At 48.2% G+C, this 19,856-nt stretch overlaps 1 protein-coding gene across 1 annotated transcript in view; it reads left to right on the top strand.

Moving 5' to 3' along the window:
* Positions 1-19,856, top strand: part of AVEN (apoptosis and caspase activation inhibitor) — a 683,185-nt gene that overhangs the window by 188,302 nt on the left and 475,027 nt on the right. The window lies entirely within an intron of this gene.

Consider the following 19,856-nt stretch of genomic DNA (forward strand, 5'->3'; position numbering starts at 1 on the left):
AATATGCAGTGCGCAGACCCAGAGAGGTCCAGAGAGAGAGAGAGGTCGAGAGAGAGAGAGAGAGAGAGATTGATTGATTACCCCCAGAGCTTGTGCCTTCTACAGCCTCATCCTAGTGTCTTCAGGCAGCCCTGGGGGGTCCCCAGGAGGCTGGTGAGGAAGAGAGAGAGCTGACCTCTCTGCCATTTTTTTAGGGGGGAGGGGCTGGCGGCAGCTATTTTTTTTTTTTTTTTTTTTAAAGCAGGCTCCAGCCCTTTAGAAAACATAAAGTCCCTGGGGTGGGCTAGGGGCTGTGAGTGACGCAATATATTTTTCATGGGTCGAAGGGCGTATAGCGCCCCTCCCGAGCCTTTTCTAGGCCCATGTCATCGTTAATTTTTTTTAAAAAAAAGAGAAACTATATACCATGTGTCCCTACCGATTACCACTTTAATAAAGTGATAATAGGTAGAGAAAAATTATAAAATCTAATGCTTACCTATATCTAAACCCCTAACCCATAACACATGGAAACTGTACTTAAAATAACGTGGCTGCCTTTAACTTTTGTAAAGGTAGTCATTAGCCAATCACATAATGCCTTGTCATAGGCATAGACTGCAATAGTTTCACGAAATTTCAGAAGCCACAGATATCACTAAGTTTAAACGCCTTATACATTAAAAAATATGGACCCTACTAACCGCTACTATTCAAAAGGATTATCTACACACCATAATCTATAATCCTGGCAAATTTCATTCAGATCCATTCAGCCATTTGGCTTCAACATGCGATACAACAGTCTACGTAAAATGCATTGGAGGAAAAACATATTTTGTCTTGCACCCCCTTGACCAGTCACCACAATATTTCGCATCCTCCTCCAATGTACAAAATGTATAAAAATCTGTAGGTCTGCAAAGTTTTGTGGAGAGTCCTCAAGTGGGACAGAGTTGTTAGCAAGCAAAAATGTGATGAATCCCTATACCTGGGAATTCTAACTAGAACTACAGAGTGTGATATATTTCTGTTGGACCTGGCTTTTTGACAGGGACATCCCCAAACTTTTTGCCTCCTTCCTCCTATTTTTTCCGACCTGTTGTTGTTGGCTTTTGACCTCTGAGCACTTTACCACTGCTAACCAGTGCTAAAGTGCATATGCTCTCTGTGTAAATTGTACTATTGATTGGTTTATCCATGATTGACTATTTAATTTACCTGTAAGTCCCTAGTAGAGTGCACTACATGTGCCTAGGGCATGTAGATTAAATGCTACTAGTGGGCCTGCAGCACTGGTTGTGCCACCCACCTCAGTAGCCCCTTAACCTTGTCTCAGGCCTGCCATTGCAAGGCCTGTGTGTGCAGTTTCACTGCCACTTCGACTTGGCATTTAAAAGTACTTGCCAAGCCTAGAACTCCCCTTTTACTACATATAAGTCATCCCTAATGTGTGCCCTAGGTAACCCCTAGAGCAGGGTGCTGTGTAGGTAAAAGGCAGAACATGTACCTGTGTAGTTATATGTCCTGGTAGTGTAAAACTCCTAAATTCGTTTTTACACTACTGTGAGGCCTGCTCCCTTCATAGGCTAACATTGGGGCTGCCCTCATACACTGTTGAAGTGGCAGCTGCTGATCTGAAAGGAGCAGGAGGGTCATATTTAGTATGGCCAGAATGGTAATATAAAATCCTGCTGACTGGTGAAGTCGGATTTAATATTGCTATTCTAGAAATGCCACTTTTAGAAAGTGAGCATTTCTTTGCATTAAAAACTTGTTGTGCCCTTCAATCCACGTCTGGCTAGGTTTAGTTGACAGCTCCTTGTGCATTCACTCAGACACACCCCAAACACAGGGTACTCAGCCTCACTTGCATACATCTGCATTTTGAATGGGTCTTCCTGGGCTGGGAGGGTGGAGGGCCTGCCCTCACACAAAGGACTGCCACACCCCCTACTGGGACTCTGGCAGACAGGATTGAGCTGAAAGGGAACTTGTTGCATTTCTTAGAGACTCTTTGAAATCACCCCCACTTCAAAGGCACAACTTAGTATAAAACAGGGCCTCTGCCCTACCTCATCAGACACTTGCTGGAGAAGAAACCTGAACCAGAAACTACATCCTGCCAAGAAGAACTGCCTGGCTGCTCAAAGGACTCACCTGTCTGCTTTCTACAAAGGACTGCTGTCTTGCTGTTGCCCTGCTGCCTTGCTGAACTCTTGTCTGGCTTTGAAAGTGCTCTCCAAGGGCTTGGATAGAGCTTGCCTCCTGTTCCTTGAAGTCTCAGGACCAAAAAGACTTCTTCCTTTCACTTGGACGCTCCGTGCGCCGAAAATTTCGACGCACAGCTTGTTTCGCGGTGAGAAAAACGCCGCACACCGACGCTGATCGACGCGACGCCCTCGGGACGATCGAGACTTCGACGCACAACCTCGCAAGGACAAAGCCGCCCGACTTTCCACGAGAAATCGACGCGACGCCTACCGTGAGTGCGAAACTTTGACGCACGGCCTCGCAAGGACAACGCCGCCCGACTTCCAAGGTGAAATCGACGCGACGCCTGCCGTGAGACCAAAATTTAGACGCACGGCCTCGCAAGGACAACGCCGCCCGACTTCCAAGGAGAAATCGACGCGACGCCTACCGTGAGATCGAAACTTCGACGCGCAGCCCCGCAGAACGACGCGCAGCCGGAAAATAAGCAGGAGAATCCACGCACAGACCCGGGACATCTGGTAATCCCCGCGATCCACAAAAAGAGACTGTCTGCGCGCCGGAAAACGACGCCCGACTTCCCCGCGTGGAAAAGAACGACGCAAGTCTGTGTGTGCTGAGAAGAAATCGACGCACACACCCCTTTTTCCACGCATCTCTTCTCCTGTGGCCCTCAGAGGAGATTTCCCACCAGAAACCAGGTACTCTGTGCTTGAAAGACACTTTTATTGCTTTTTAAAGACTCAAAGACACTTAATATCACTTTTCAGTGATATCTTTACAAATTCGTATTGCAACTTTGATCGTTTTGACCTACAATTACCCAGATAAATATTATATATTTTTCTAAATACTGTGTGGTGTATTTTTTGTAGTGTTATGCTATGGTGTTGTATGATTTATTGCACAAATGCTTTACACATTGCCTTCTAAGTTAAGCCTGACTGCTCGTGCCAAGCTACCGGAGGGTGAGCACAGGCTGATTTTGGATTGTGTGTGACTTACCCTGACTAGAGTGAGGGTTCTTGCTTGGACAGAGGGCAACCTAACTGCCAACCAAAAACCCCATTTCTAACAATTTCTAATAGCACTGAAGTTTCTGATGATGTGCCTCCATATTGCTGGTGGTGCTTAAAAGGGCGCCAGCGCCTTTCAACCCTCCACAACCTCCTAAACCTAAAGAAAGCTAGCACTCAAAGGCAGGAGGAATGTAACCTTTTTTTAGTCAATTTGATCTCTCAGGGATCAGCGACAAAGAAAAACAAGCATTTGTAATGCAATGGGTCTCGCATTTGCTCGAGTTAGAGCTATTAGTGTTGTACACTCCTAACCGGACTTTTCTTGCCACATAAATTGAATATGAAAATTAATACAGTTTTGTAGGAAGTTGGCTCTGTATGTGCTATTTCAAAGTAAGGAATAGCATGCACAGAGTCCAAGGGTTCCCCTTAGAGGTAAAATAGTGGTAAAAATAGATAATACTAATGCTCTATTTTGTGGTAGTGTGGTCGAGCAGTAGGCTTATCCAAGGAGTAGTGTTAAGCATTTGTTGTACATACACATAGACAATAAATGAGGTACACACACTCAGAGACAAATCCAGCCAATAGGTTTTTATATAGAAAAATATCTTTTCTTAGTTTATTTTAGGAACCACAGGTTCAAATTCTACATGTAATATCTCATTCGAAAGGTATTGCAGGTAAGTACTTTAGGAACTTCAAATCATCAAAATTGCATGTATACTTTTCAAGTTATTCGCAAATAGCTGTTTTAAAAGTGGACACTTAGTGCAATTTTCACAGTTCCTAGGGGAGGTAAGTATTTGTTAGGTTAACCAGGTAAGTAAGACACTTACAGGGCTTAGTTCTTGGTCCAAGGTAGCCCACCGTTGGGGGTTCAGAGCAACCCCAAAGTCACCACACCAGCAGCTCAGGGCCGGTCAGGTGCAGAGTTCAAAGTGGTGCCCAAAACACATAGGCTAGAACGGAGAGAAGGGGGGTGCCCCGGTTCCGGTCTGCTTGCAGGTAAGTACCCGCGTTTTCGGAGGGCAGACCAGGGGGGTTTTGTAGGGCACCGGGGGGGACACAAGTCCACACAGAAATTTCACCCTCAGCAGCGCGGGGGCGGCCGGGTGCAGTGTAGGAACAGGCGTCGGGTTCGCAATGTTAGTCTATGAGAGATCTCGGGATCTCTTCAGCGCTGCAGGCAGGCAAGGGGGGGATTCCTCGGGGAAACCTCCACTTGGGCAAGGGAGAGGGACTCCTGGGGGTCACTTCTCCAGTGAAAGTCCGGTCCTTCAGGTCCTGGGGGCTGCGGGTGCAGGGTCTCTCCCAGGCGTCGGGACTTTAGGTTCAAAGAGTCGCGGTCAGGGGAAGCCTCGGGATTCCCTCTGCAGGCGGCGCTGTGGGGGCTCAGGGGGGACAGGTTTTGGTACTCACAGTATCAGAGTAGTCCTGGGGTCCCTCCTGAGGTGTCGGTTCTCCACCAGCCGAGTCGGGGTCGCCGGGTGCAGTGTTGCAAGTCTCACGCTTCTTGCGGGGAGCTTGCAGGGTTCTTTAAAGCTGCTGGAAACAAAGTTGCAGCTTTTCTTGGAGCAGGTCCGCTGTCCTCGGGAGTTTCTTGTCTTTTCGAAGCAGGGGCAGTCCTCAGAGGATGTCGAGGTCGCTGGTCCCTTTGGAAGGCGTCGCTGGAGCAGGATCTTTGGAAGGCAGGAGACAGGCCGGTGAGTTTCTGGAGCCAAGGCAGTTGTCGTCTTCTGGTCTTCCGCTGCAGGGATTTTCAGCTAGGCAGTCCTTCTTCTTGTAGTTGCAGGAATCTAATTTTCTAGGGTTCAGGGTAGCCCTTAAATACTAAATTTAAGGGCGTGTTTAGGTCTGGGGGGTTAGTAGCCAATGGCTACTAGCCCTGAGGGTGGGTACACCCTCTTTGTGCCTCCTCCCAAGGGGAGGGGGTCACAGTCCTAACCCTATTGGGGGAATCCTCCATCTGCAAGATGGAGGATTTCTAAAAGTTGGAGTCACTTCAGCTCAGGACACCTTAGGGGCTGTCCTGACTGGCCAGTGACTCCTCCTTGTTGCTTTCTTTGTTCCCTCCAGCCTTGCCGCCAAAAGTGGGGGCCGTGGCCGGAGGGGGCGGGCAACTCCACTAAGCTGCAGTGCCCTGCTGGGCTGTGACAAAGGGGTGAGCCTTTGAGGCTCACCGCCAGGTGTTACAGCTCCTGCCTGGGGGAGGTGTTCGCATCTCCACCCAGTGCAGGCTTTGTTACTGGCCTCAGAGTGACAAAGGCACTCTCCCCATGGGGCCAGCAACATGTCTCTGGTGTGGCAGGCTGCTGGAACTAGTCAGCCTACACAGACAGTCGGTTAAGTTTCAGGGGGCACCTCTAAGGTGCCCTCTGGGGTGTGTTTTGCAATAAAATGTACACTGGCATTAGTGTGCATTTATTGTGCTGAGAAGTTTGATACCAAACTTCCCAGTTTTCAGTGTAGCCATTATGGTTCTGTGGAGTTCGTGTTTGACAGACTCCCAGACCATATACTCTTATGGCTACCCTGCACTTACAATGTCTAAGGTTTTGTTTAGACACTGTAGGGGCACAGTGCTCATGCACTGGTACCCTCACCTATGGTATAGTGCACCCTGCCTTAGGGCTGTAAGGCCTGCTAGAGGGGTGTCTTACCTATACTGCATTGGCAGTGAGAGGCTGGCATGGCACCCTGAGGGGAGTGCCATGTCGACTTACTCATTTTGTTCTCACTAGCACACACAGGCTTGTAAGCAGTGTGTCTGTGCTGAGTGAGGGGTCTCTAGGGTGGCATAAGACATGCTGCAGCCCTTAGAGACCTTCCTTGGCATCAGGGCCCTTGGTACTAGAAGTACCAGTTACAAGGGACTTATCTGAATGCCAGGGTGTGCCAATTGTGGATACAATGGTACATTTTAGGTGAAGGAACACTGGTGCTGGGGCCTGGTTAGCAGGGTCCCAGCACTCTTCTCAGTCAAGTCAGCATCAGTATCAGGCAAAAAGTGGGGGGTAACTGCAACAGGGAGCCATTTCTTTACACAAGCCCCCCCCAGCCCACAGGCCAGGAGACTCAGCCCAAGCTGGGAGAGTCTTCCTAGTCTGTCAGGCGAGGAAGAGTAGGAGAAATAGGCTGGTTAGTTGCAGGGCCTACTCTGCCTTACATCCTTCTGTTCAGGTCATTCCCTTTGGGGAACTGACCTACTTCCACAGTGATAGGACCTAGTCTGAATTGCCTCTTGTCTGCCTCTTCAATGTCTCCACCCATTCTTTCTATTTTGGTCTTAGAGGTATCCACCTCTGCTAACCTTATCTTGGCCAGGGTTACCCCTAGCTTACCCAGAGAGGTTACCCAGAGCTGGAGTAACCCCACCATGACTAATAGGGTCAGGGGGCCTAACTTGCTATTTGGCATGGGGTCAGACCACCATGCTAAGGATAGTGCAGCCATAAAGGCTAACACCCAGCAGAGGCCATTGACAGCTGTCAGTGCCCAGAACCACACCTTTAGCCCTTCACCTAAAAGGGAAGGGGCTAAGTTACAGGCCTCTTTGGGTTCAGGTTGCCTGTCTGCTGTATTAGAGTGGGGGGTTACCACATCTTGTAGTAAACACCCTTCTTCCACTCTTTCTTCTGTTAGCTGAGGAGCCACCCACTCAGGCTTAACAGTTGCCTGACTAGCCAGGACTTCTTGTGGGTCAGGTTGGACTTTATCAGAGCCATTTTTGGAGTTCTCCCCTACTGGAGCAGAATCTCCTTGGCTTGCTGGAACCTTGGCTAAAGGTTGTCCACCTTTCCTACTCTGTTTCCTTTTCTTTTTCTTCTGGGGCCTACTTGCATTTACTGCAGAGGCAGGCACTCCAGAATCCTTGGGAGAGGACTGGCCCTGGACCAGTTCTTCTCTTAGGCTCTGACTAACCTCTGGGTAGTCATTTCCAAGGAGACAATCAAGGGGGAGGTCTGTACTGACTACCACCCTTCTCCAGCTAAAAGTTCCACCCACTTCTATGGGCACAAGAGCCACAGGCCTATTAGTGACCCTGTCTGGGCTAACTCTTACTCTGGCCATCTCACCTGGGATGTACTGGTTTGAGAGTACCAGCCTGTCATGCACAATAGTGTGACTGGCACAAGTGTCTCTCAGGGCAGTGGTTGGGATTCCATTCACCAGTAGGTGGTGGAAGTGTCTACTTCCCTCTGGAATCTCCAACTCACCTGTTGGGCCCTGTTTCCAGTTGAAGGCTATGAAGACCTCCTCATCTGAGGAGTCATCTCCCATGGCTACACTGGTTACCCCTGGAATTTTGTTCTGGGGTTTGTTTTTGGGACAAGAAGTGTCCTTGGTGTGGTGCCCAGACTGTTTACAGTTGTGGCACCATGCCTTAGTGGCATCCCAGTTCTTACCCTGGTACCCACCTTTGTTTTGGGTTGTGTCTTGGGGCCCACCCACCTGTTCTGGTTTTTGGGGGCCTACAGAGGACTCTTTTTCTTTGTTTCTAGGGTCACCCACTTTCTCCTGGGGAGTTTTTGTAACCCCTTTCTTTTGGTCACCCCCAGTGGAAGTTTTGGTTACCCTAGTCTTGACCCAGTGGTCTGCCTTCTTTCCCAATTCTTGGGGAGAAATTGGACCTAGGTCTACCAGATACTGATGCAACTTTTCATTGAAGCAGTTACTTAAAATGTGCTCTTTCATAAACAAATTATAAAGCCCAACATAGTCACACACTTCATTTCCAGTTAACCAACCATCTAGTGTTTTTACTGAGTAGTCTACAAAATCAACCCAGGTCTGGCTCGAGGATTTTTGAGCCCCCCTGAATCTAATTCTATACTCCTCAGTGGAGAATCCAAAGCCCTCAATCAGGGTACCCTTCATGAGGTCATAAGATTCTGCATCTTTTCCAGAGAGTGTGAGGAGTCTATCCCTACACTTTCCAGTGAACATTTCCCAAAGGAGAGCACCCCAGTGAGATCTGTTTACTTTTCTGGTTACACAAGCCCTCTCAAAAGCTGTGAACCATTTGGTGATGTCATCACCATCTTCATATTTTGTTACAATCCCTTTGGGGATTTTTAGGATGTCAGGAGAATCTCTGACCCTATTTAAGTTGCTGCCACCATCGATGGGACCTAGGCCCATCTCTTTTCTTTCCCTTTCTATGGCTAGGAGCTGCTTTTCCAAAGCCAATCTTTTGACCATCCTGGCTAACAGGGGGTCATCTTCACTGGAGTTATCCTCAGTGATTTCAGAGGTGTTGGTCTCTCCTGTGAGGGAACCAGCATCTCTGACTATTATTTTTGGAGTCAGGGTTTGAGGGACCCTGTTCTCCCTAGATAGGACTGGTAGGGGGGAATTTTCCTCCTGGTCACTATCCTCTTCCTCTGAGTTGCCACCCTCAGAGGGGTTGGCCTTTTCAAACTCTGCCAAAAGCTCCTGGAGCTGTATTTTGGTAGGTTTGGGGCCCATTGTTATTTTCTTTATTTTACAGAGTGACCTTAGCTCCCTCATCTTAAGATGGAGGTAAGGTGTGGTGTCGAGTTCCACCACAGTCACATCTGTGCTAGACATTTTGCTTCTAAAAGTTGGAATACTTTTTAAGAATCTACAACTGGTTCTAGAATCTAATTCAAACTTTTACAAACTTTTAAACTCTAAAAGAAATGCTAAACAGGATCTAACACAAGGCCCTAGCAGGTCTTTTAAGAATTTAGAAAACTTTTCAAATTGCAAAAATCAATTTCTAATGACAATTTTGGAATTTGTCGTGTGATCAGGTATTGGCTGAGTAGTCCAGCAAATGCAAAGTCTTGTACCCCACCGCTGATCCACCAATGTAGGAAGTTGGCTCTGTATGTGCTATTTCAAAGTAAGGAATAGCATGCACAGAGTCCAAGGGTTCCCCTTAGAGGTAAAATAGTGGTAAAAATAGATAATACTAATGCTCTATTTTGTGGTAGTGTGGTCGAGCAGTAGGCTTATCCAAGGAGTAGTGTTAAGCATTTGTTGTACATACACATAGACAATAAATGAGGTACACACACTCAGAGACAAATCCAGCCAATAGGTTTTTATATAGAAAAATATCTTTTCTTAGTTTATTTTAGGAACCACAGGTTCAAATTCTACATGTAATATCTCATTCGAAAGGTATTGCAGGTAAGTACTTTAGGAACTTCAAATCATCAAAATTGCATGTATACTTTTCAAGTTATTCGCAAATAGCTGTTTTAAAAGTGGACACTTAGTGCAATTTTCACAGTTCCTAGGGGAGGTAAGTATTTGTTAGGTTAACCAGGTAAGTAAGACACTTACAGGGCTTAGTTCTTGGTCCAAGGTAGCCCACCGTTGGGGGTTCAGAGCAACCCCAAAGTCACCACACCAGCAGCTCAGGGCCGGTCAGGTGCAGAGTTCAAAGTGGTGCCCAAAACACATAGGCTAGAACGGAGAGAAGGGGGGTGCCCCGGTTCCGGTCTGCTTGCAGGTAAGTACCCGCGTTTTCGGAGGGCAGACCAGGGGGGTTTTGTAGGGCACCGGGGGGGACACAAGTCCACACAGAAATTTCACCCTCAGCAGCGCGGGGGCGGCCGGGTGCAGTGTAGGAACAGGCGTCGGGTTCGCAATGTTAGTCTATGAGAGATCTCGGGATCTCTTCAGCGCTGCAGGCAGGCAAGGGGGGGATTCCTCGGGGAAACCTCCACTTGGGCAAGGGAGAGGGACTCCTGGGGGTCACTTCTCCAGTGAAAGTCCGGTCCTTCAGGTCCTGGGGGCTGCGGGTGCAGGGTCTCTCCCAGGCGTCGGGACTTTAGGTTCAAAGAGTCGCGGTCAGGGGAAGCCTCGGGATTCCCTCTGCAGGCGGCGCTGTGGGGGCTCAGGGGGGACAGGTTTTGGTACTCACAGTATCAGAGTAGTCCTGGGGTCCCTCCTGAGGTGTCGGTTCTCCACCAGCCGAGTCGGGGTCGCCGGGTGCAGTGTTGCAAGTCTCACGCTTCTTGCGGGGAGCTTGCAGGGTTCTTTAAAGCTGCTGGAAACAAAGTTGCAGCTTTTCTTGGAGCAGGTCCGCTGTCCTCGGGAGTTTCTTGTCTTTTCGAAGCAGGGGCAGTCCTCAGAGGATGTCGAGGTCGCTGGTCCCTTTGGAAGGCGTCGCTGGAGCAGGATCTTTGGAAGGCAGGAGACAGGCCGGTGAGTTTCTGGAGCCAAGGCAGTTGTCGTCTTCTGGTCTTCCGCTGCAGGGATTTTCAGCTAGGCAGTCCTTCTTCTTGTAGTTGCAGGAATCTAATTTTCTAGGGTTCAGGGTAGCCCTTAAATACTAAATTTAAGGGCGTGTTTAGGTCTGGGGGGTTAGTAGCCAGTGGCTACTAGCCCTGAGGGTGGGTACACCCTCTTTGTGCCTCCTCCCAAGGGGAGGGGGTCACAGTCCTAACCCTATTGGGGGAATCCTCCATCTGCAAGATGGAGGATTTCTAAAAGTTGGAGTCACTTCAGCTCAGGACACCTTAGGGGCTGTCCTGACTGGCCAGTGACTCCTCCTTGTTGCTTTCTTTGTTCCCTCCAGCCTTGCCGCCAAAAGTGGGGGCCGTGGCCGGAGGGGGCGGGCAACTCCACTAAGCTGCAGTGCCCTGCTGGGCTGTGACAAAGGGGTGAGCCTTTGAGGCTCACCGCCAGGTGTTACAGCTCCTGCCTGGGGGAGGTGTTCGCATCTCCACCCAGTGCAGGCTTTGTTACTGGCCTCAGAGTGACAAAGGCACTCTCCCCATGGGGCCAGCAACATGTCTCTGGTGTGGCAGGCTGCTGGAACTAGTCAGCCTACACAGACAGTCGGTTAAGTTTCAGGGGGCACCTCTAAGGTGCCCTCTGGGGTGTGTTTTGCAATAAAATGTACACTGGCATTAGTGTGCATTTATTGTGCTGAGAAGTTTGATACCAAACTTCCCAGTTTTCAGTGTAGCCATTATGGTTCTGTGGAGTTCGTGTTTGACAGACTCCCAGACCATATACTCTTATGGCTACCCTGCACTTACAATGTCTAAGGTTTTGTTTAGACACTGTAGGGGCACAGTGCTCATGCACTGGTACCCTCACCTATGGTATAGTGCACCCTGCCTTAGGGCTGTAAGGCCTGCTAGAGGGGTGTCTTACCTATACTGCATAGGCAGTGAGAGGCTGGCATGGCACCCTGAGGGGAGTGCCATGTCGACTTACTCATTTTGTTCTCACTAGCACACACAGGCTTGTAAGCAGTGTGTCTGTGCTGAGTGAGGGGTCTCTAGGGTGGCATAAGACATGCTGCAGCCCTTAGAGACCTTCCTTGGCATCAGGGCCCTTGGTACTAGAAGTACCAGTTACAAGGGACTTATCTGAATGCCAGGGTGTGTCAATTGTGGATACAATGGTACATTTTAGGTGAAGGAACACTGGTGCTGGGGCCTGGTTAGCAGGGTCCCAGCACTCTTCTCAGTCAAGTCAGCATCAGTATCAGGCAAAAAGTGGGGGGTAACTGCAACAGGGAGCCATTTCTTTACAAGTTTCACATAAGCGAACCGATTCAAAGCGCCACGGCATCAGCATGAAGGAGCATACAAAAGGAAAAAGAAGTTCGCTCACAGTCAAACGTATCGGCAAAAGGGCAATTTGTCATGTAACAGAGGCGATGTCCAAGGAGGGACAAACATAAAGCATTTACCAACAAAAATAAAGGATTTTTGAAGGGCAAGCTGATGAACGAGCGATAGTGATGGCCGTGCGATGGGCGTGGTTAAAAGCCCAGATACATAGCAACACGTCAATCAGGGAATTTGTAAAGCGCACTACTCACCCGTGAGGGTCTCAAGGCGCTGGGGGGTTGCTACTGCTCGAACAGCCAAATCTTGAGATGTCTTCTGAAGGTAAGGAGGTCCTTGGTCTGACGCAGGTGGGTGGTAAGAGTGTTCCACGTCTTGGCGGCGAGATGCGAGAATGATCTGCGCGGGGGGTTGTTCTGCGGATGCGTGGGATGATGGTGAGGGCAAGGTCGGTGGAGCGAAGCTGTCAGGCCGGGGTGTAGGAGGAGAGCCGTCTGTTGAGGTATTCTGGTCCGGTATTGTGCAGTGCCTTGTGAGCTTGGGTGAGGAGTTTGAAGGTGAATCTCTGGTTGACGGTGATCCAATGCAGGTCTCTCAGGCGGGCTGTGATGTGGCGGGGGATGTCCAAGATGAGGTGTGCAGAGGCATTCTGGATGTGTTGCAGTCTTTTCTGGAGTTTGGCCGTGGTTCCCGCGTAGAGGGCATTGCCGTAGTCCAGTTTGCTTCTTATGAGGGCTTGGGTGACTGTTCTTCTGGTTTCAGTGGGGATCCATTTGTAGATTTTCCAAAGCATGCAGAGGGTGTTGAAGCAGGAGGAGGAGATGGCGTTGACTTGCTGGGTCATAGTTAGTGAAGAGTCCAGGATGAATCCCAGGTTGCATGCGTGGTCGGTGGGTGTCGGTGCGGTTCCCAGTGTGGCAGGCCACCAGGAGCCATCCCATGCAGAGGGGGTGGAGCCGAAGATGAGGACCTCAGTCTTGTCGGAATTCAGTTTAAGGCAGCTGTTCTTCATCCATTCGGCGATGGCCTTCATTCCTTCGTGGAGGTTGGTCTTGGCGGTGTCCTTGGTGAAGGAGAGGATCAGCTGGGTGTCATCGGCGTATGAGATGATGTTTAGGTTGTGGGACGAACCCTGGGGCATGCTGCAGATGATTTTGGTGGCTTCAGAGTTCTGCCGGTGAGAAAAGAGGTGATCCAGTCCAAGGCTCTGTCGCGGATTCCTGCGTCGCTGAGGCTTGTGCAAAGGGTGTGGTGGCAGATGGTGTCGAACGCAGCTGAGAGGTCCAGGAGGATGAAGGCTGCGGTTTCGCCATTGTCCAGTATGGTTCTGATGTCGGTGGCGGCGATGAGGGCAGTTTGAGTGCTGTGGTTGCTGCGGAATCTGGATTGGGATGAGTCTAGAGTACTGTTTTCCTCGAGGAAACAGGTCAGTTGTTTGTTGACAGTTTTCTCTATCACGTTTTCTGGGAAGGGGAGCAGGAAGATGGGCTGGAAGTTCTTGAGGTCCCTTGGGTCCGCCTTAGGTTTCTTGAGGACGGCGTTGATCTCGGTGTGTTTCCAGCTCTCCGGGAAGGTGGTGGACTAAAGGGAACTGTTGATGATCTTCCGGATTTGGGGTGCAATGACGGAGCTTGCTTTGTTGAAGATGTGGTGAAGGCAGGGGACGGATAGTGAGCCGGAGTGGATGGTGTTCATGATTTCGATGGCGTTGTTGATGCGGGTCCAGGAGAGCAGGAGGCTGGTGGGTGGTGAGTCTGTGGTGTCGGTGGTTGACGGGGGGTCTGAGTGCTGAAGCTGTCATGGATGTATGCGATCTTGGAGTGGAAAAAGGTGGCTAGGGAGTCGCATAGGTCTTGTGAAGGTGGGATGTCATTGACATTGGAGCCGGGGTTGGAGAGCTCCTTCACGATGTTGAAGAGCTCCTTGTGGCTGTGTGTGTTGTTGTTGATGCATTCTTTGAAGTCTATTCTCTTGGCGATTCGGATGAGTTGATGATGTCTGCGGGTGGCGTTTATGAAGGCTGTGTGGTTGTCCAGTGTCTGATCTTGGCACCACTTCTTTTTGAGCCTTCAGCATGTTTGCTTAGATTCTTGGAGGTTAGCGTTGAACTAGAAGGCCTTTCTGTCAGTGCGTCTGTTGGAAAGATTTTTGATCGGGGCGAGAGTGTTGGCACAGTTGTCGATCCATTGCCTGAGGTTGCGGACAGCTGTGTCAGTGATGTCGATGGGTGAGTTCCGGGAGAGGGTGGTGTTCAGTTGGTCTTCGGTGACCTTGTTCCATCTGCGGTGGGGAATCCGTTGTGGGTGATGGTGTGTTGTGGGTCTCTCGAAGGAGAAGTGGAAGCAGCGGTGGTCTGTTCGGTGGTGTGGCTGCGCTTGCGCGCTGCTATTCTCGACCTAAAGAGAGAATCGTTTCAGCTGTGTAGCAGCACTTCTCAATCTATATATAAATACATTCACAGAAAATGCCAAAGCTACAGGGACGTTAAAGTTAGGTTCATGTTTTACCCACACAAAACAATAGAAATTCACCAGTTATACTTATACTTATAGTTATACTTATGTTAGGAAACTATAACTCATGGCCTAAATTTACTTAAAAGACAATGGCTTTGGATACAGCCTGAGCGATTGCCAGTGGCTGAGATTAATTCAAGCATTCCAACTATCACCTTGTTGTTTTTGCATTTGCCGTCCTAAGTATGCCGGGTATGCCCAGACATGAGTCCCGGGTTCACTGTGCCACTGGATTCAAGCTAGCCTGGCTGATGAGGGGTGATACCCCAAAACTGGTCCCTGATGCTTGTTTACGGTCCAGGGAGGACCTGGTCTGGCTGTTCGGGCCAGACTGTTCCCATGGTCAAGACTAATTTGCATATGGGTGAATCCAAACTGGGGTGTCATGGTGGGGAAAAAAGATGGATTGGGATGCCACCTGGCAATTGCCAATGGCTGAGAATGATTCAAGCATTCTATCCATCACCTTGTTGTTTTTGCCAAAGTTACTTTATGGCATGGGTTCTGGTTTCTTCAGATAAGTATAACTATAACAGTTGAATTTCTATAGCTTTGTGTGGATAAAACGTGAACCTCACTAAAACGTCCCTGTAACTTTTGTTATTTTTTCCAGTGAATTTCTCTGTTTTTTTTTCTTAAATGTAAACTAATATATAAATACTGCACGTTAATATAACCACTGCCGGGGGGTGTGTGTGTGTGATTTGGGAGCAGGGGGATTTTGCCGCAGGGCATGGCCTGTGGTCCAGCCCTGCAACTGACCCCACGTGGCACACACCCTTTTGTCGTGTGCGGCAGGGGTTTGGTGTGTCAGTAGGGTTTTTTTAATTGTTTTTCGGATCCATGGGTCCTTTGTGATTTTACACTGGGGTGATGCTGAGCACCGCAGTGGATCCACAGATTGGCTAAAACAAAATCTTTGGGCTAGTTGTTGCCCATGAGGGGTCCCTCAGAGCCTTCCATGTGTTCCATGTGGTCAGGATACCTGTATCCCGACCCCTTATGTGTTCTTACACATTATTATTCCCTCCTCCTGACCAAAGAAAGTGGTGGTTGCAACCAGCCAATGAGGGCCTTGCTTTTCTTCTGGATCTGCAGATCCCCAGCAAGTGGATCCTTGTCCCTAGATATCTATATTTTTATTTCTTTAGTAACTCCGAAATAACTGAACAGATTTGCATCAGATAACTTAAAGAAATTGTTCTTGACCAAGATCTAGCTTTCTGCCAAATTGGTGTAAATAATGTTCAGCAGTTGGGGCTGTAGTCATTTAAAAAAAAAAAAAAAAAGCAAAATCCCCATAGATATTGCTTGGGGAAAACATATTTTGGGACCCTCACTTTTTCTCTGCCCCTGCTTGACAAATCTCCCGAAACTTTCCAGACAACAGCTGCACTAATTAGCTTGAGTTTTGAAAATGTTGTCAAGATTCGCCAAAGGGTGCCAAAGTTATTAGGGATTCGCCAAAGGGTGCCAAAGTTATTAGGGGAAAAAAAAAAAACACTTTGTCTATGGGAAAAGTTGGTCCTAACTATAACTACTTACTATCACCAGAAGGATATATATATATATATATATATATATATATATATATATATATATATATATATATATATATATATATATATATATATATATATATATATATATATATATTAGGGCCTGCTGGCCCTTTATGGCAAGTCTGCAAAGAACAGGTGTTCTGTTCACTCAGAAAGTGAATGAGCAATCAAGATGCCTTTAAATCTTGTTTTAATTTTATCTAATTTGCTTTCTGTTTAAAGACAGAGGTCAAATGTCAGGGTATGTCTTCTGACAAATCACTGCTTATTTTGTTCTGGAGATTGGTGTTTACTTTTATTTGTATGGCTGCTAATGTTAGAGGATTTGATGAAGTGGACAGCCTGACAGTCACGCTGGGCTCACAACACTTAAATAGCTTGTAACTTAAATGAACAGTACATATGTTTAAAAAATATATTTCAGTAGTTAAACAGACTTTTTGTAGTTCTAAAGTTTGTTAGAAACAAAGATTTTAATATGTTCAAAAGTAATCAAAATATGATGTGCAAATGATAAATATTTGTTGAAACCCAATTTCTACACATTATTATTTGTATCAGTAAAACTGTATGGTATTGGGAAAGTTTGTGGCCATTTAACTGGGAAATGTTTGCCTGTAAATGAGTGTGATACTGCATCATACCTTAGTGATATATTTATTAAAACAGAGAGCTTTTAAATATGAACTGAGAAACATTCCTTCCCTCGCCTTGATAACAATTCAATTAGTGAACTAAGGGGCAGATGTACAAAGCATTTTACTGTAACAAATGGTCTGATTCCCAGAATCTGGCCATTTGCGACCAGAAAAATGCTTTTTCTGATGTAGCAAATATAAAATGCGACTCAGTAACTTGTTACCAAATTTCAGGTTGCGTTTGCAATTCAGTATTTGGAAAGAGGTGTGTTTAGGGTGCCCCTTCGACATACCAGATCGGTACAGTATGTATTACTGTTTTGCGACCGAATTCCAGTCTCAAAACAGTAATACTTTACCACCAGTTTAAAACTGGTGGTAACCCATTCTCAAAGGGGAAGGGGCCCCCAAGGGACTGCTTCCCATTTAAGAATGTAAATTATAATGTTTTTGTGAGAGCAGGCAGTGCTCCCACGGACCACTGCTTACTCTTAAAAAAGAAATGGGACCATTGGATGGTGGGATTGAGGGATGATGGAAGAGAGGTTAACAGTGATGGCTGAGGGAGAAGGACTGATAAGGGTTTACTGATGAATGAGGACTGATGCATGAGAACGTGCTAAAATGTATGATCCAGAGATCATAGGACCGCATCATATGGTACTTAGGCTGTGTTAGGTTTACAGACCTGGGGTATCCCTAGCTGAGCTGTAGGCTTCTGCATTCATTTAATTTTTGTGTTTTGTGGAGTGTTAAAACTGAGCTTGTGTTCACAGAGCAGGTGGGAACAAGTCCAACAGAACATGTCTAGATAGGGGGTATCAAGTTTGGTGGTGCCTAGTCTGATAGGGGTGAACTAACCTTGAAAGCCTCTGTTGTAGAACCTTTGTATATCAGTTTTAGCCCTGGCTTCCTTTAGCCCCAGATGTCCAAGCGGACACAGACATGTTGCAGCCCCGTTGAGCCTTGTCAGTGAGGTACACTCGAGTCCTTTATCACAGTGCACTTCGGATCCATGCCTGGACAGACCTGTGCCACTTAGGGCAACATACTTAAGGCAAAAGTGATAAATAGAATGCTTGAACTAGTTGGAATCATTAGTAATCACTATGGCATATCCCATGCCATCATCTTTAGCTAGTTTGTGCCTTTTACAGTGGGGTCAGCTACTTCAGATGTAAGTGGGCTTGTCCCTTCGGAGTCCAATATGAAGTGTGAAGATCTGGGGCAGGCACTTGCAGTTGTTCTGAGGAAAGGCATGGGCTGAAAAGATGCCTGTGAGACCCTGAAACATGTTACATTCTCCCATTTTAGCAGATTCATTTTGTCCAATGAAGAACGTGTGCTTTTGCCCTGGGCAGAACTCGCGGAGTTACCTAAAACCTCTGTGAGATTCTGCGTAGTTTCACCAGTGGCAGAATTTCGGTACGCCACACTGCTCATGCTGATTTTTAGTGCCAGGAGCTTGTCCTGCGCTGTACAATCAGCACGAACTGCACCAAGAGGCGCGGCAGAGGTCGCTATTTCTTTCTACCACTCGAGTAGATTTTCTATTCGAATTGCAGCTTTTTCAACGCAAGTGGCAGCTTTCTCAATGCGAGCGATAGCTTCCTGACAGGATCACTTATGTTGAGTAATCTCACCTGGAGGGGGTCTAGCGCTCGATTTTTGCACTCACCAACTTATAGTTAGCGAACTGCGCACAAGACAAAACTCTGCCATGTGGCGGTTGGTGGAGTTTTACTGGAACTCCACGCTCCCAGTTCAATTTAACGACATAAGGCTGGAGGTGCCCTGCTTCTATGCCACCACGTAGGCTGATGGGAAGGAAGAGTCAGGAGGGACGGGGTGAGGGGGAGGCCCAAAGTGCCCCCCTCTAAAAGGATCCACTAGACTTCACCAGTGTTAAAAGACTGGATGACTTTTCTGGTTATGCCCAAATAAACCATTTCGTTTTTATGAAATCACCCATGTGCTCTGTGAACTACATGTTAAATTGGAGGTGAGCGAGCTTACAAATTAATGTTAATTACAGATACAGTCCAGTGCTCTGCTGCATGAAGGGGCTGTCACTCCTGAAGCCTTAGAGCGGTGCGCTCTGTTGTCTGGTTTATTTTGTAAATAACGTGGTGTTCAAACTTTTCAAAAAATTTTGTAGCCTTTGCCATAGAGGCAAGCGGCACATGTGATTATGGCGACCAGCGGGCACTGGCTTGAATCTTAACAGGGATGAAACCGCCCTCACCCCCTCATTGCCGCCACCGACAACATCAGAACCATACTGGACAGCGGCAGAACCACAGCCTCATCCACCTGGACCTATCGGCCGCGTTCGAGACTGTCTGCCACCACACCCAACACACCCCAGAGCCCTTGACTGGGTCACCTCCTTTCTCACTGGCGGAACCCAGAGAGTCCGCCTCCCCCCATTTTGCTCAGAGGCCACCGAAGTCATCTGCGGCGTACCCCAGGGTTTGTCCCTCAGCCCGAACCTCTTCAATGTCTACATGGCCCCACTCGCTAACATCGCCCGATCCCAGAGCCTCAACATCATCTCATAATCCGACGACACCCAGCTGATCCTCTCCCTCACCAAGGACTCTGCCAAGACCAACCTCCACAAAGGAATGACGGTTATCGCCACATGGATGAAGAGCAACTGCCTCAAACTCACTTCCGACAAGATGGAAGTCCTCATCTTTGGCTCCACCCCCTCCGCATGGGATGACTCCTGGTGGCCTGCCACTCTCTGAACCACTTCGACTCCCACTGACCACGCACGCAACCTAGGATTCATCTTGGACCCCTCACTATCCATGACCCACCAAGTCAACGCCATCTCCTCCTCTTGCTTCAACACCCTCCACATGCGCCGAAAGATCTACAAATGGATCCGTACCGAAACCAGAAGAACAGTCACCCAAGCCCTCGTTAGCAGCAAGCTGGACTACGGCAATGCCCTCTAAGCAGGAACCACGGGCAAACTCCAGAAGAGGCTGCAACGCATCCAGAACACCTCCGCACGCCTCATCCTGGACATCCCCGCCACTGCCACATCACAGACCACCTGAAAAACCTGCACTGGCTCCCAGTCAACAAGAGAATCACTTTCAAACTAAACTCCTCACCCACACTCAGAAAGCACTGCACAACACCGGACCAGAATACCTCAACAGGCAACTCTCCTTCTACACCCCGACCCGGCATCTCCGCTCCGCTGACCTTGCCCTCGCAACCGCCCCATGTGTCTGCAGAGCTACAACCGGCGATAGATCATTCTCCCACCTCGCCGCCAAAACATGGAACACTCTTCCCACCTACCTGCGCCAGACCAAAGACCTCCTTACCTTCGGGAAACTTCTCA

The sequence above is a fragment of the Pleurodeles waltl genome, chromosome 9, assembly GCF_031143425.1.
Source record: "Pleurodeles waltl isolate 20211129_DDA chromosome 9, aPleWal1.hap1.20221129, whole genome shotgun sequence".
Lineage (NCBI taxonomy): Eukaryota > Metazoa > Chordata > Amphibia > Caudata > Salamandridae > Pleurodeles > Pleurodeles waltl.